The sequence below is a fragment of the Lepus europaeus genome, chromosome 1, assembly GCF_033115175.1.
Source record: "Lepus europaeus isolate LE1 chromosome 1, mLepTim1.pri, whole genome shotgun sequence".
Classification (NCBI taxonomy): domain Eukaryota; kingdom Metazoa; phylum Chordata; class Mammalia; order Lagomorpha; family Leporidae; genus Lepus; species Lepus europaeus.
In genome coordinates, this window is record NC_084827.1 from 168,621,151 (window position 1) to 168,629,731 (window position 8,581).

General features: G+C 48.7%; 1 protein-coding gene across 1 annotated transcript in view; it reads right to left on the minus strand.

Moving 5' to 3' along the window:
- SERPINE2 (serpin family E member 2) overlaps positions 1 to 7,894 on the minus strand; it is a 61,092-nt gene extending 53,198 nt beyond the window's left edge. Inside the window, exon 1 of the mRNA XM_062202127.1 lies at positions 7,816 to 7,894. The gene's annotated coding sequence lies outside the window, so the exon portion shown is untranslated. The remainder of the gene's footprint in view (positions 1 to 7,815) is intronic.
- Positions 7,895 to 8,581: the final 687 nt, after the last annotated feature.

An 8,581-nucleotide genomic window follows, 5' to 3' on the forward strand; every position in this document is an offset into this window, starting at 1 on the left:
GATTGTAGGAGTGGGAATGATACTAGTATTTATCCTAGAGTCAGGCACGAGGCTCAAGGAGAACACACAGATCCAGTGTCAACGGAAAATGAATGCCAGTTGAGTAACTTGGAGGTCCAGTATACCTCTACCCTTCCCTCCTGATCATGGGGTGAACATGTGACTCAACTTCAGCCAATCACAGTATTCTATGCTCCTGACCAAGGCAATTGGTGCAGGGAAGGGCACATGACTAAAACTGAGCCAATCAGAGTTCCTTATAGGAGAAGAACTGGCAGGGAAGCTCCTCTTGCCTCTTTGATCACATGGCTCTTTGGTAAGCTTGGAGCTATTTACAGGCAACTTGAGGATAATCAGAAATCAGAGACAATGAGAGAGAAGACAGCCTCCAAACCCTTAGACTCCGTTTCCAGTCAACATCAGGGCCAGAGTTACTTCTGTCATGGCAATAACAATGTAAGCCAATACTAGCTCACACTTATAACCCCATATTTCTGCCTAACTTATTTATATTTTGTGTTTCTGCACCTGTAAGCGAAATATAATGCTATAGTTAATAGCCCACATAATTAGAACAGTGACCAAATCCTTAATAAAAACAATGTCTTCTTAACTGGATTCTAATTTTAAAGATGAAGAGAAATAGAAATTTCAGTAGAGGAAGCAAACACTACCATTACTTACATAGCACTTGCCCAAAAGAAAGAGAGAAATGTCTATTTTCATTTTTGGTCACCTTATTCAAGTTTCGAGTGGGCTTCATATGTGGTGTTAAATTCTTTTGAATATCCACCTCACTTTCACGATCTGGCTCATAAAAATGTAGGACAATAACAAGTGTTCAATTTTTCTATAGTTAGAATTGCTGGCACTACATGGAGGGGCAAAGGTGTGGTGGGAGTAGAAGGCACAATACTATTTTTGGTGTTTCCAAAAAAATGTCCCAACTACCAGAATTATTACTAAGGGGTAATGACAGTGGGGTGGGGGTAGAAGTGGGCAGGTGTGTGTGTGTGTGTGTGCGTGCATGCAAAAATAAAATGTATTTAACAAAATATTCAACCAGTCCAAGAAATCCTTTCCACCTTCTCATAGGATTTGTTTTCTCCTTTTCCATTAAAATCTTTTCCACATTATCTTTCTGATAAAAATAGAAAGGCACAGTGGATTCCAACTCTTGAGTTGTCTTCTGAAGCAAAGGGCAAAGTCTGAGGTTAATCTGTACCAAGAGTCTGGGTGTTCCTGATCTGATCTTGAACTAAAGTGTCCACCCCAACATTTGGAGGAATTCAATGATGAAATACGGGGACATAGTTTTCAGAATACTTGAATAGAATTACAAATAGTGAGAGGGTTCCTTAGGCTCAGTGGCCATCTCCATGCACACAAAGAATCCTAGGAGGGAGGCTGACGTCTCTAGACCGGGCTCCCATCCAGACCTAGAAACTGAGCAGCAGAATAAAGGGGAGACTCAGTGGCTATGGAAGCAGTCTTGGCCCGTTGGGTGGAAGGTGGTGTTTCTCAAACAAGAAGCAAAATCATACTAATCTTTCCACATTCCTAGACAAATTGGCTACTCAGGGGTTAAGAAATAAAGATATAATTTATTTCATTTCACTCCATTCTGCATTTAAGAGTATGTTTTAAAGACCCAACATTGATTTTCCTATCAGGCCTGCAATTGTTCATGAGGAAAGATGGCTTGCAAAGAGAAGACAGGAACATGTATGGATGGAAAATTGGTTTATCAGGAAGATCCAAGTACACAGGACCCCCTTTATTTAGCATTTTAATAAACACCTCCATGTGGGAATGCAAATTAAGTCTCAATGTAGGCCTACAATGCTACGTCTGAGTACTAAAGCTGAATAATTTTATAGGCTTTAAAAAGAGAGAAAGAGAAAGAAGAACTTCATAGTACATAAGCACAGAAAAAATGTATTTAAGAAAAGATTTCATTTAAACTTGACATTTGTGAGAAAACTGGATCATCAAAAAAAATGAAACAAGAAATACAGAATTTTAAAAAATAAGACACCTCTGAGATCAGTTATTTCAATGAATCCATGGTATAGACATGGAAACTGAGTTCCAGATGGCCAGCTACACAGATTGTTAGTGCCATGACTCCAACCTTCACCCAGCTCAGGGCTTGCCCTGCAAAACTGGGCAAGATATTCAAAAAACTGCCTTGGTGGAAAAAAATCTGGTCACCAAGAAGTCACATATCACCATCCACAGAGGCTTAATATAAGTAAACCAAAACAAATTCTCTTACCTCACACAAACCATGAAATGCAGAGGGAGTCCAGCCAATGAACCTCAAAAAAGACAGAACTCAGCCAGATAAGGGTTCAGATGAGGATAACTGAAGGGAACACAGGCACAGAGGAACTTCTGTGTTAGATTTATGCTTTTTTCTCTAAGTAATGTTCTGTTGGGTATAGTTGTTGTGGCATAGCAGGTTCAGCCACCGCCTGTGACACTGGCATCCTGTATAAACACTGGTTCAAGTCCCATCTGCTCCATTCCTAATCCAGCTCCCTGCTAACGTGCCTGGGAAAGCAGCGGAAGATGGCCCAGATACCTGAGTCCCTGCCACTCATGTGGGAGACTCAGATGAAGGTTCAGGCTTCTGGCTTTGGCCTGATTCAGCTCTGGCTGTTGTTGCCATTTGGGGTGAGAACCAGTAGATGGAAGATATTCTCTCTCTCTCTCTCTCTCTCTCTCTCTCTCTCTCTCTCTCTCCCTCCCTCCCTCCCTCCCTGTAACTTTTCAAATAAATACATAAATCCTTAAAAACCGCAATAATTACTAATGTCATTATTTTATAAACAGACAAGGTTGAAAAAAATTTCAAAAGCATGAAGAAACATTAAATTCAGAAATATCAAAGCCAGAGGTGGGGATCTAGCGGAGAGCTCCCCTTTTGTCCTGAAATACAAGCAGTCTTCCATAAAGCAGACAGTAAACTTATAAAAATATGCTTATGGTTTAGTTCAGACGCGGTTACATGCCTTTGGGTCCAACACAATTCAGTGTACGAATCACAACACAGAGTTTACAGTCTAGCAGGTAAAGCCTGATGTGGTGGTGGGACCTTTTGTTACACCTATTTCCCAGAGTCATACGATGCATTCCCACTCAGGTCCAAAACCTGCCATGATAGAGGTATACTTGGTGTAGGATGTAGATGCAGACTGCATGTGTGCCGCGAAGGGCCAGGGTAAGTGATTTTTGGTTGAGATGATACTAGACCCAAGTCTTGAAAAGGCATGGTGGTGGAGGGAAACGGGCAGATAATGAACACAACAGAAGGAGAAAGGGATTCCTAGGTGGAACAATAGTGGACCAATGAGCAAGGAGGCAGTGCACAACATCAGGGCATTCAGCATCTACAAGAAGTTCAGTTTTTTTTTTTTTTAAAGATCTATTTATTTATTTGAAAGGCAGAGTTACAGAAAGGCAGAGGGAGGGAGAGAGAGGTCTTCTACCTGCTGGTTCACTCCCCAAATGGCCTCCATGGCTGGAGCTGGGCCAACCTGAAGCCAAGAGCCCAGAGCTTCTTCCAGGTTTCCCACATGGGTGCAGCGGCCCAAGGACTTGGGCCATCTTCTACTGCTTTCCCAGGCCACAGCAGAGAGCTGGATCAGAAGTGGAGCAGCTGAGACCCAAACCATTGCCCATATGAGATGGTGGCACCACAGACCAGGGCTTTAACCCACTGCATCACAGCGCTGACCCCAAGTAGTTCAGTTTTGCAAGAAAATAAAGTTTCAAGAAGGGACAAAGCAGGCAAGGAGAAAGGGGCTGAAGAAAGCTTGCACTCTGGTAGGACACAACAAATGGCCAGCAGCCAGGGGAGTTCCTGCAGCACTTGTAGAAAGCACACGGCTGAATGTTGAGAGGAACCCAAGGTCTGCACAGGGACTCTCCCAAGGCAGCTGAATAACTTTGGGAAACTCTGCAAGTCTGTGGGCACCAAGTGCTGAACAGGATACACCAAGTCTCAGGGCTGAGGTCTCCTGGGGCAGTCTGTGCCTCCATATTTATAGTTGCCCCACTGCTCTTTGGGATATAGGATCCATCTTGCCCCATCTCCTCTCAGGGAGCTTGCAAGGCAGGAGGAGGTGATGAGGCTTCTGGTTTGTGACCAGCAGAGGCTTTGGTCTCAGCACAAGTGTGGTAACTCTAAAAATCATTATTAATCATAAGTCCAAAAGCATTTGGAAAAACTCATGTCGTACACTGTATACAGACAACGGAGATTTCACCTTTTGATCTGAGTTATCAAACTTAATGATTCAGTGTAACTACTCCCTTGCAGTTTGATATATCCCCAAATCAAGAGGGAGGCAATGAATTTCTATCAGGAAGGACACAAGCATTTCTGGATTTGGGGAGCCAAAGGAAAGTCACACCAGCAATAAAATGGAAGACAGAAGAGATGCACAACTAGGAGCAGAGAGCTGTGCAGTAAGACACTAGGGATTACCAGGCTGCTGATGGTTGTCTCAGCCTAGGGTCACTGGCTCTGAAGCCCAGGGGAGGCAGAGCAAAGGCAAGGAGCTAGAAAGCTACTGTCTGTGAGGGCCACAGGTCCAGGGGGAACCAGCAAGCAAGCAGCCTCCAGCATAGATGAACACTGGAAATTCAGCACCGGTGGAGTGCTGCCACATAGGAATGTAAGTCTCACATTCCAGGCCATCTGACTTTTTTTTAAGAAAAGCTATAAATGCACATGACATCTCCAGATTTCTAAGTAACTCAGTTTTTGTATATTTTGTTCAAGCCAATAGCATGTTGGCCAGCTGGAAGTGGCACCTTTGGCTACCATTTTGCCTTTTCTGGATGCTAAGACAAGGCAGGGCCAGTGTGATAGGATAGAGGTTGGTGGGAGTCTACAGCACCGAGAGAGGAGGAACGTTGACCGGCCTAGAGGGGGGACCCAGTGCAGGTCAGCATCACTGTGAGGCTCCTGCTAGAACACTTCAGGGAAGGGCAGAACTACGCCCAAAACAGAAAACAGGGACACATTTTGGTTAAAGATAAAACAGATTTGGGGTGAATGCAGAAAACTCACACCAACTTTGGACTTAACTGTGGTTTTCTTCTCTAAAGGATGTGGCTCAGCGCATGAGACTGTAGGTAACTAACCAGAACACAGCTTTTAGCTGGGACACCCACCGGGGACTCACTTCATACTGGGATGTTGAACCTGTGGGAACATGGTTCACCAAGAACTCTATGTAGATTGGAGAGGGGAAAGAACAGAGCCCTGGGTAACCCCAGGAGATGCCAAGGAAGCAGAGGAAAAACCCAGAAGATGGCAACGAGGTAGCAAAAAGCATCCGGAAGGAATGAATGACCTTCATCAAAGGCCATAGAGGGGGTTAGTGAACACCTGAAGATTGCTTGTTCAGGAACATGGCGAGACTCTGTTCACCTTTCAGAGAGCTGAGAAGTTAGGGGAGACTGGGGAAGTGTCAACAAGTTTTAAAGTCCTGGGGAGATGTGGTGGTCACTAGAGATAAGGTGCGGATACATGGGACGATGGTTAGGGCATTTTTGCCTCAAAAAGGGGAGAGTTCATAAGCAAAGACTGACAGAGACATGAGACAGGGAGTAAGACTGGGTTGAGGACACAGTTGGAACCAGCAGTTGCTGCCATAAGTCTCTATGATTCCAGTTCAAATTGATTTCTCTTCTACCACAACACCTTGGTTATTTTCCATCACTTTATAATACATGAGGAGGTCTTTGAAAAGTCTTGAAAATTATGTATTACTAAAAAAAAAAACTATGCATGGATTTCATTTTTTTTACAAAAATAAACATCTTTTAATTCCATTTTCCATGAACTTTTTGAAGTACCTTCATGTTTATGTTGCTTTTTGTCCATCTTCTTTCAGAAGAATGACCACTCTAAGACAGCAAAGACCTATATTATACTTTATATATTTATATGTAAGGCTGGAACACAGTATAATACATATAATAATATGATCTATCTATCCACTCTGGTGATGGTGACCTCTGTTTCCTGAGTAGAGCAGGTCACTCACTGAACCTGAAGGCGGGAAGGCCTTGGAGATCTCATACATTAAACAAGATCTCCCTGGAAGTGCCAGTTTGCAACCTGGAGGGAAGGAGTTTGTGGTATGGGGACACGAAGACACTGGAGTTTCCGATTTCAGGTGTTGAGCATCTCTAGACAAGGGAATACTTGATTTAGTTAGAGGACTTTCTGCAGATGGTAGAGGTCACTGGATTTGAGGTGGTCGAGGAAGTGAGACTTGAGAGCATCACTCGCAGGGATTTTGGCCAAGAATATGAGCCCATGAGCTAGGGGGAACTGGCTGGAATAAGACAACAGAGAGCAGAGAGCTGTGGCCCAGGCAGGGGTCGGGTCACCACCGCATCTCCAACTCGACCACATTAGCAACCTCCAACTCGCATTTAATCACCCCTTGTGTGGAAAGAAAATGCACACCCTTCAAAGACTGAGTAATTTTTGTCCTCTTAAAATTGCACTAACGTGTAAAGTTCAAGAGAGGTGGGAAATTTTCTGCCTCCATTCAGGTTTTTTTTTTTTTTTTTTTTTTTGAGTGAAAAATGGATGGCATCTTGGTGACCTTCAGTCATCGGCCTGCCCAACGTTTTCCAACACGGTTTGAATAAAGCATCAAAACTTGGGGAAACTTTCATTTAGGCTAACATCTTTATCTGCTGAAATATTTCAAACAGCGCATAATGGCTGATTGGGAGATGCAGATGGCATTGAAAGTACCTTCCCTCCTTGAAGAGTGCCTGGGATACACAAATTAGCAAAGCGGACATTTCTTCCGGTTATCTGTGCTCAACTTCTGGTATAAAATCTCCACGGTACAAAACGATCAGATACATTGTTCCAGAACAGTTCAGAGAAGGAGACTGCTTCCTGGCTTGGAGAGGAAGTCAGACCTTCCAACACCTTTTTATGTGGGTGCTAAATCTAAGAACGCCGTCTGGAAAGTAGTCAAAGCAAGACAGAGCAGCCTTTGAGGTTCATTAAAAACACTAAACCCTCGGCAGCATCTTCCATAACACCTGAAGGTGGAGCGCTGTCTTATGTAAGAGAAACCTCCTCTCCCTGCTCAGTTTGTGGCCAACTGAGACACCTAATTCCGCCCAGAATTTCCAAGTCCTTTCGCCTTACCTGTAGTCACTAACCGGTCTCGCAATGCTCGCTTCTACGGATGATAGCAACAGCCAGGACCTGCTCACAAGGGCTCGAATCGGTTGCAGAAGCCAATGTCAACCACCGGTTACCTCTACAACGCCCAGGCGGAGGTAACAAGTGAGAGTCCGTTTGTCTGCCTCTACCTGGCGGCGCGCAAAGTACCGGGCAGGGGACGTGGGCGAGCAAGCCACGTTCAGGGTCACGGGCGCCAGCTGGGAGGGACGGACGGAAGGCGCCCCGGACTCAGGGCTCCCCGCCCGCCCTGGGTTTCCCGCGGCGGGCGCACCTGGACCCCGCAGCCGGCGCGGCCGCTGTCCGTCCTGCCCGGATCCCGCTCGGAGATCCCAGCGGGCGGGATGGGGCAGCGGGGCGCGCACTCAGGCTCGGCCGAGGCAGCCTGAGGGAGGCAGAGAAAGTTGCCTTCTCCTCGACGTCGGCGGCCCCCCCTCCGCCCCGCTAGCCTGCAGCCGCGGGCCGGGTGCAAGGTCGAGGCGCGGAGCCAGCAGCGCTCGAAGCCCCGGGGACCGTGCCGCGCTCCGGGGCAACGCCGGCCGCGCCCTCCCCGCGCCCGCGGTCGCGCAGCCGGTACTCACCGCTCGCTCGGATCCCCAGGTGGCTGCCGCGGAGGGCAGCGTGGCCGGAGCCGGAGCCGGAGCCGGAGCCGCGCTCGGCGGGGCGGGGGAGCCGGGGAGGGCGGGCGGCGGCGGCGGCGAAGGGAGGAGGCGGCCGAGGCGCCTGCAGACGCCGTGCAGCCAGAACGCAGCTGGGCGGCCGCGGCAGCAGGGGCTTTATCACCGCCGCCGCCGCGCGGGCCCCCGCCCCTTCCTGCCGCCCCCCGCCCGGCCCGCCCCGCCCCGCCTTCCCGCCGCCTCCTTTGTGTGCCCGGCGGGCCGCAGCGTCCCCGCGCCGGGACTCCGGGACGCCCCCCCTCTCCGTCCCCGGCCTCCCGGATGCCGCCCCCAAGGGCTCCGCGTCGTGAGACGGTGCCCAGGCAGCGCTTCGGAGAGCCGCCGAGCCCGAGGTGAGGCGCCGACCCGGGCGGAACGGCGCGCGTGGGTTGCCCGCAGTGGGTGTGCGGATGGCGCGTCCCTGAGCCCGCAGGGCGCTGCGTGCCTGTCCCCTGGGAGACACAGAGGGCTCCCCAGTTAGGTGCCCACCCGTCCAGGGGTGGGCGTGAGGATGCCAGGACGCGGCCGGGTGGGGGTGGGTCAGTCCTCGAGGCGCTTTGCAGGGCGCCCTGGAGCCGACTTCTCGCTTCCTCGGGACTCGGTGGCGGCGGCGGGGCGCTTCGGGCACGTGGCAGACGAGGGAACCCGGAAGGCTGACTCTGGGCCGCGGAGACAGCCTGAAGTATCCGCA